Genomic DNA, 8,168 nt, shown 5'->3' on the forward strand with positions numbered 1-8,168 from the left:
TGGAATTCCACACTTGGTGCACGAAGCCATTTGTTTTAAAAGTACTCAGAGCCCTCTAAATAGCAGAGTATTATTTAAAAAATGGAGATATAAACTATTTGATGTACTATGGCTTTTTTATGCTTGTGTGTCTTTGTTTAGTCAGAATCACAATTATTCATGGGAAAAAATCTACAACCATTTCCTAGTTTTAATTATTCTATTTTACATCCTGACACTTTAACTTGCTCTTGATCAGCTTCTAAGTGATCTGTTTGACATGTCTATCTTTAATTCAGAGTAATTGCCAAATTGGTTTGCAATTTATCAGCATTGTGAGGAATAACTCTAGCCCGAAAGAGCTATTTTTCTTTGAGAGTGAAAGTAAGCTATTACAAAGGGCCTGGGAGATTTAAGAAAAATGGTAATGTCATCTGAAATGTCTGAGTGGGAGACCCCCTTCAGATTCCTAGCAAGAGTATTAAGTAATTTCTGCATTCCATAAACATTACAATGATCTGACTTGAATGAAAAATGTTGTCTACATTCTATTGCCTTATTTAGACAAAGTTGAAAGCCTTGCAGTCTATTACAATCTATCATATGTGCTTGTTTTGTGGACATGTTTGCAATGCCATGTTTTCACTGGGTGAGAGTGTTGACAATTGATATTGGTCTTCAATTACACTTGTAATTACAAACTAAACAGTAACGTGTCTGCCTCAAAATTTCCTTGACATATTTTTTAAAAACTCCTCATAACAATTATAATAACTGAAAAAAGAGCTTATTTTCTCAGCTTGTTCACTGTATAAAAAATCCCAGGTACAGACAGTCACATTTCCTCCCTGTTGACTCATTTTTATTTGCATGTAACTCTTTTGCCAGCTGCCAACAGTGGGAACAAGGACCTTATACAGAAAGGTCCTTTTCTAAAACTGATTAGACTACGACCTATGCACATTTATGTTTCTTCTTCTGGCTCTGGGAAATTAAACTAGAGCTGCAGCTGGGCCAAACTTTTTAATGAATTGCAAGTTTACAAAAAAAATAAAAAAGGCAGATCTAGGACAATTTTGCAACTTAGTGAAGCTGGTTCAAAACTGGCATGAAGTTTTGATCCACAAGAAGAAATGGAGGAAATACTTTCTAGGAGCCATTTGATTCCAAATGTACATCACGTAATGTTGTGGCTTTTCACAGAAAATACATTTTTCAGTTTGAAATTCACTGATTTCTTTAAGGTTATTAAAAAAAAAGAGCACAAACCCGAAACAAAACATCGGTGGCATGAAAATGAAACACTGAAGATTTCTCCAAAATATATTTTCCTTCATATTTTGGTTGAGACACTGAGCAGAAAATTGATCAGTCAAACAGAAGCTCTCTCATGGGCAGGATTTGGTTATTTTCAGGGTCATGAGCATTGCTCAAACCATGCAACCAGAAAGTCTGCCCACTGAGAGCACAGAAGGGATTAAACTATGTATATTGGTATTTTTAAAGACTGAGCAGAGAAAAGTATGTAGAGACTATGACCAATGCACAGCCACAATGTATTCATTACCAGCTGGTAGACACTAAGAATATAGACAGACAGCGATTCCCTGTGGCACTCACAGTTTGACTTACTGGTAATTAGAGGTGATGGGGACTGGTGCCACTTCACTCGAGCAAGGACCGTGCTTCCTTGTCTAATATGGGCTATCCTTTCCCCTTTCCTATGCTGCCAGCACAATCCCTTTTTGATCTTTGCTGCAAAGTCAGCCATACCCTGATAGACCTTCCATTGGTGCCCCGTTGCTTATCAGAGCACAGCGCAATTCGGTCTATGTCATGCGCTACTTGAAATAAACAGACTAGCAGCTAAAGTAAGAATTATGGGGCAGAGGGGCACAGCAGCGTTTCTGTGGAGAAGAGAGATGAGAATGGATCCCGCTGTCCCAAGATCACATGTTTGTCTTTCATCTGTGTTACTTATGGCTTGATTGTTCCTTCCTTTCCAGGGAAAAAACAAACAAACAAACAAACAAAAGAAAGTAGAAACCACACTGAAAATAACAAAAAAGCATACAAGAAACCCTACTGAAGGGGGACATGATGTGCACATTGTTTTTAGTTAGGTGAGGTGTTGGTTTTTATTTGAATTTCTTCCTGAAAGCTGTGATTATCTGACAAAATGCAAAAAGGTGAATTTGTTTAAAGCATTTCCTCATCCCTGGATTAGTGGGTTAAAAGAGTACTGGTTGTTGCTATGATTTGGCTCACACCAAACTTACCTTCATAAAGTAACTTGCCATATTGCTGCAGCTGTATGGATAATGTCTGTTCCTGTGTTTGTCATTACCAAGCAAAGAGACCTGCCAAATTATTCAAAAGTGTATTGCAGTCCCAGCATCTCTTATTATTCCTTGTGCTCCTTGCTCCCGTTCCTTTCATGTTGTTCTGGTACACAGGGATATAATGAAGAAGTTACATAACTAATTAAAGCAGATGTATTTTTAATAAAGGCTTTGGGATTGATTTTTTGAGAATTAACAAATTAAATTCTCAAGTGTATCTCAACACTATTAAAAAAAATGTTGGATTTATTTGTTTTGGCTTTCAGGAGTGTTGTTCTCATATGGATTTTCCCAAAGACTTAAGGTCTTTTCTTGGGTTACTAGCACACAATGTAGATAATCCATGAGTATTTAAGCATGCTGTCAGATCAGAAGCAAAGGTGTAACTAATGTAGCGATCAAAGGATCTCTAAAACTGACAGACTGCCTCTTCAGTAGTTTATAATCTGTTTTATTCATAACATTATTAAGATGTAAGTATAGCTTCATTTTTACCACAAAGTGTATAAATGCAGTGGTTGCTAGCCAAAAATGGGGTGTTGAAGGAGGGCTCAAATAATTGAAAAGACTCATGCTGGCTCCATTGATCATGGGTGAATATTAAAGACCATGTAGACATCCTATTGTGATTAGTTGTTTTAATTAAAAAATTGTAATTAACATCCAAAGTTTTATAATGTGTACAGGGAAGAAGGGTTAAGGAAACTAGGGAAAAATATTTGTGATATAAATCAAGGTTTTTGTTAGTCTGGGGCAGGAAGCAGAGGAAGGAAAGATTTGAAAATTTACTTCTTTTTTTACCAGAGACCCTGAGCAAAACCCCCTCAATTTCTGATGATTTGATTTTTCAGGTTGGATGGCTGGTGGTTTCTTTTCCCACTCTTTATATTTCCTTCCTTTCTACTCAATTTCTTTTCTCTATCTTCTTCTTGGAGGAGGTCACAAGGGAATAAATGAAGAAGAGAGAAAGAAAAGGAAAGTTACATTTTGGGGCCAGATTTAAAAACCAGAGAGAAAGCTCATTATATTTTTTTCCCCCGTGCAAATATTTGTGAAAAGAGAAATTACAAAGATTTCCACAATCATTACCTACATTAAAAATCATCATTATTAATAGCAGTGGAAGCAATGGTGTTTGAAGAAAAATCTCTTTCCGTAGTCCCTTGTTAGAAGATAAATCTCTACAAAATGCTGAAAGACAAATTAAAGAACAGTAAATATGCTTAATTTTGAGCTACCATGCTTTGAATTCACTTTCTTTTCTATATATTCAAAATGTTCATCTGTATTGGAAGCTTGGTCTCAAATTGCTACTTTGCCATAAAATACACATTTTAGATCGCACATTTTCAGATTTGGCAGACTGAACCCAGGGTGAATTTCTCCTCCCTTCTTCTAAACCCATAAATAGTGCTTTGCATCCATGCCTCTGCTATGTTCTCTTTGTCTGGAGCATTGAATCTCTTGCTCACAAATGACCAATCATGGGGAAGAAGTTGGGATGAGATTAACCTTGCAAGGGTCTGCCTCAGTCTTGGGCTGTTCAATAGTGACTGGTGATGTATGTGGAGACCCAAATGCTCTTTTTCTCTGTACAAATGATGTTGACAGTATACAGCAAGAATTTCCACTTTTTGATCATGGAGTTCTCTTTTCTGTGGCCTGTGGTTGTCTAAACTAGGAAGTACCAAGTGACTGAGTGATGAGCAATGAAGGTGCTGTAATCAGTCTCCATGTACATCTGTGTATGTATGTGTAGCTCCCACACACAGGCACAGAAGAAACCCTGAAGTTTCAGGTACTTTTTTCTTGTGAAATAGCTGCAGGGTGGCTGAGATGAATCAAATGGCTTGAAAGAACAAAAGTTCAGGGAAATAGGTACAGCAATAAGCCCAGTGATTTATGAGCAATGTGAAGGATTTACCACATTCTTGCATCAGTTCACATGATAAATTTGCTTTGGTCACTGCCTTCTGACTCACCATGAGAACTAATTTGCAAACCTGAGATATCTGAATTGTAAATTATTCTGTTTATTATTCATGATGAATAGAAAACCATTGTATTAACATTCCCATTTTTTTTCATTTAAGATTTGAGATTGATTGAAAATGAAAGTTGTTAAGGTAAGTCTTCGAGTTGTACAAAACTTGGCATGTATAATTTTCTTCTATTCACTATTCCTGACATTGTCTTTCAGCCTTCCCTCATTTGAACTGTTCTCTTTTTCTCAGCTCTTCAAATATACAGCAGCCTGTAGATTTCCCAAACAAAGAAACACTTCAAATTCTTATAAAATCTGAGGTTTCTCTGCCTCACTACAGCTGTAATTTTTTCATGGTTTATGTTACTAAACATTGCTCTTTTTTTTTTTTTTTTTTCCCTGTTCCCATGCTTCTGCCTTTGCTTTCTGCTGTTCCTTGCACAGTGAAAGGTGTGCTGATTAGCACCAAGACAGGAAAAAATGTGCAGGGAAATGATTCAAAAAGGCCACTCAGGTTTCTCTGAAATGTTTTGGGAAGTCTGTAGCAGGAACACGTATGTCACCTCCTGCCATATGTATAAATTGCTTCAACTCATTTCCTAGTTGCAGTGTGACTTGTATTTCTAAGGAGTGGGTTTTAATTTCTAGTTATTATTTTAAAGGTCAGCCAGCCCAGACAAGCAGCATACCAATGACATGAGTTAATCATTTAGCTATCAGAAGATAACGGTGTTAACTCACATGAAATACAGGGACAGCATCACACTGACAATCATTTCCCTCGGGAAAGCAATACTAAATTTTCATGTGGGTCCAGCTATGATAATCAAGAAGTTGAGTGGAATGTGAACTTGCAAGCATGTAAGATACTCCCTGGTAATTTCATGTGTATCTTGTGATATTTTCACACACTTGTGGCAAATGCAAGGCACTTTGCACATCCTTCATTAAGGGACAGCAGCCTTTTGTTTACCAGTACGTACTGGAAAATTGTGGCAGCAACTTCACAACTCAGCTTTCCTCCTGATAACTTGTTATTCTACCTGTATTATAAGAAGATGGGCAGAAATATCTCAATAACCTCCACCCTCTGGGAGGACAGGATTGGGTAGACACTGGCATTTTGTGAATGTCTGGAGAAAAGTGAGTAGAACCTCCTAAATCCCACTGCTCTTGCAAAAGGAACTATGAATTACTCATTTTCATGTTCTTTCTACTTCAGAAGCCAGTCTGAAAAACTGGGAATACACATCTTCATGCATTAATAGCACACGACCTTTTTGATCAATCAAAGCTGCTTTGGTCAAGATTTTAAAAATCAACTAAACAACCCCATTTTCAGAAAGTGCCAAGTACTGACTGAAAAATAGACCAAGCAAGGTATTTGAAGCAGCAGATGTCCAGAATGAGACACAGAGAATTCCTGATCACCTCTGAAAAACTTGGCTAGTTTTCTGGAGCCACCTCAAAAAGCTATGTGGCAAACAGCAGATTTGATTTTTGTAATACAGGGCGTCACACAATTGTTAGTCATTTGCCTGTCTGCTGCCTACTGCTCCAATGGTGAAACTCGTTCCTTGGACAGGGCAGGCAGCAATATTGACATTGTTCCCTACTAAAATAACAGCTTTAAAATCTAGCTGAGGTTTCATAGGAGTCCTGTGAGCTTCCTGACATTTACTTTCCCAGCCAGCCTTGACAATACTAAAGCCATTTCTCTTTTCTGGGGTAATCACTTTGTTTGCAATTCAGACAAATGAATCGATGCTCAACAAGTGAGATGCCCAAAGGAAGGGCATAAGGATCATGACAGAAAACTTGCCAGAACAAAAAAACCCTTGCAGAAGTGATGACCTTAAGGAAATGTATTTGGCAGGGAAGTTGAGACTATGGCGAGAAGAGAATAGGATGCTAAGAAAGTGAAATAGGAATCCAGAACACTGCATGACAACTCAGATCTGTGCAAAAGACACCAGTGAATAATTACAGGTGTAAACTGATATTGAGCGAGCACAAACTGGAAAACTAGAGTTTTCCCTTTGATGATGTCCTTTCATGTATGACTGGAAAGGCTTTGCTTCATGTTTCCCCCTATAGTGACCACTTATTCCCCAAAAGACTGGGTCAAACATCCCTTTCCCTGTCTGGACTGGTGCAACTGCTTAACCACAGGCTAGTCTCAGAATTCAGAAAAGATTTCACCTTACCGCCTGAACCTTACCACCTTATCACCTTACCGCCTTATCACCTTACCACCTCACCTTACTGCGTGTGCAATGAATGCTGCAGTGAACAGACATCCTCACGTTTCCCACCAAAGAGCACTCTGCTAATTCACCCTGAACTTCTGCCAGGGGCCCATGGGGCACAGTAACTCTTCTGTGATCTCTTCCAACAAGAGTGATAGCTTTAACATACCGTGCTCTTCCACACCAGCAAGGAGGATTATCTGTGATGGAAACAGTGACCTGAAGGAACAGAGATGGAAAGACTGTGTTTCATGAAAATATCAACCTGCTGTGAAGGTAAGGGTTTAAAAAGTGTGGAAGGGCACCATCAAATTACTGAGACTTACTATTGTATCTATTATAAAACTGTAATAATACAGAGGGGACTTCTGTCTGCTAAAAAAATTACTTGCTGTATTGCTTATAATTAAAGAAAAATAAAAACCATACGACAGCCTAAGCAATTCAAGCATCTAATAAGCTTTGATAAACAGCTTCTGTAGAGCTTGTGCAAACACAGATTAACTTTAAAAATGCTGTTCTCCCCAGTTGACAGATGTTCAACTGCTGAAGTCGAGAGACAATCAAGGATAGTAGATTGCATGCTGAGTGCTACTGAAGGGTTGTGAGTGAAGATACACATGCTGACAACATGTTGAGGACATCAAATAACTCTCCCTGACTTTTTCAGTGCCAGAAGCCTCTTTTTGACAAAGCTGCATTGCATCTGGAGAAATGGCGAGGAAGTACCTTACCCAGTCATTCTCTCCTGGGACATGGTACGCTCACGGGAAGACACACAGTTTGGTCATCCGAGGTGGTCACAGCTTGAAGTTGACCTGATGTTACCTTGATGGTTTCTGTAGCTTTAGTCACTCAGTACAATAAAAGGCTCACTAAAAGTTTGGATACTGAATGTCAGGCTATCCTTTTCTTCCTCAAACTGTACCAGCGCACAGAGGACAACCCTACAGCCACAGGATTTCTGCAGTCTAGGGAAATGTTCAGTCCAGGGACCAGGTTAGGGCCCAAAAGCCACTTCTCTGTTGTAGTGGAAAAGCTTATATCCTTCCTACATGCTTAATGTTATGATGTGGACCCTGTGGTACTCTTTCCTAGATAATATTACATACAGTAGATTATTACAATGGCTATAGGAATAATTAAAGTTTAAATTACTTCTCCTAGTTTATGCTTTTGCACGTTTTTAATTTTGGGAACTGGAAATGGTTAAGTCAGCTCTCACTTTAGTTTTGAGTCTTGTCTGTGTGGTCTGCAGTAGGCACTGAGGCTGACAAACAGTTCTGAAAAAGTAAGCTCTTTTTTTAAAAACTAAGCTCTGAGGAGCTTAATTTGCTAATGATTGTTTAAAAATATTTATGTATTGGGATAAAAGGAAAAAAAAAGTCATGAAAATATTCTCATATGTCTTGGTATGGCTGAAACCCTGTCTTAATAATCCCTAGATTTTATGCAAAGTTAACCTGTTAACATCCAGGCAATTGCTGTGGAAACCAAAAGTTAAAACATTACTACTGGTTCCCATTCTTCAATGTCCTGAATTATTAGTGGAAGCTGGGGAAGAATGAAAAACTGAGCCCCAGAAGGCGATGAATATTTCTATGGGAAGTGTTA

General features: G+C 38.2%; 1 long non-coding RNA gene across 2 annotated transcripts; it reads left to right on the forward strand.

Moving 5' to 3' along the window:
• Positions 1-4,408: 4,408 nt before the first annotated feature.
• LOC140646939 (uncharacterized) lies at positions 4,409-7,418 on the forward strand. Of its 2 annotated transcripts, none has more exons than XR_012040603.1 (3): positions 4,409-4,447; positions 6,742-6,830; positions 7,225-7,418. It is a non-coding gene; the product is annotated as an uncharacterized lncRNA (long non-coding RNA). The 2 variants fall into 2 exon arrangements; XR_012040602.1 differs by having other exon boundaries at positions 4,415-4,447; positions 7,083-7,418.
• Positions 7,419-8,168: the final 750 nt, after the last annotated feature.

This window comes from Ciconia boyciana, chromosome 2, assembly GCF_034638445.1.
Source record: "Ciconia boyciana chromosome 2, ASM3463844v1, whole genome shotgun sequence".
Lineage (NCBI taxonomy): Eukaryota > Metazoa > Chordata > Aves > Ciconiiformes > Ciconiidae > Ciconia > Ciconia boyciana.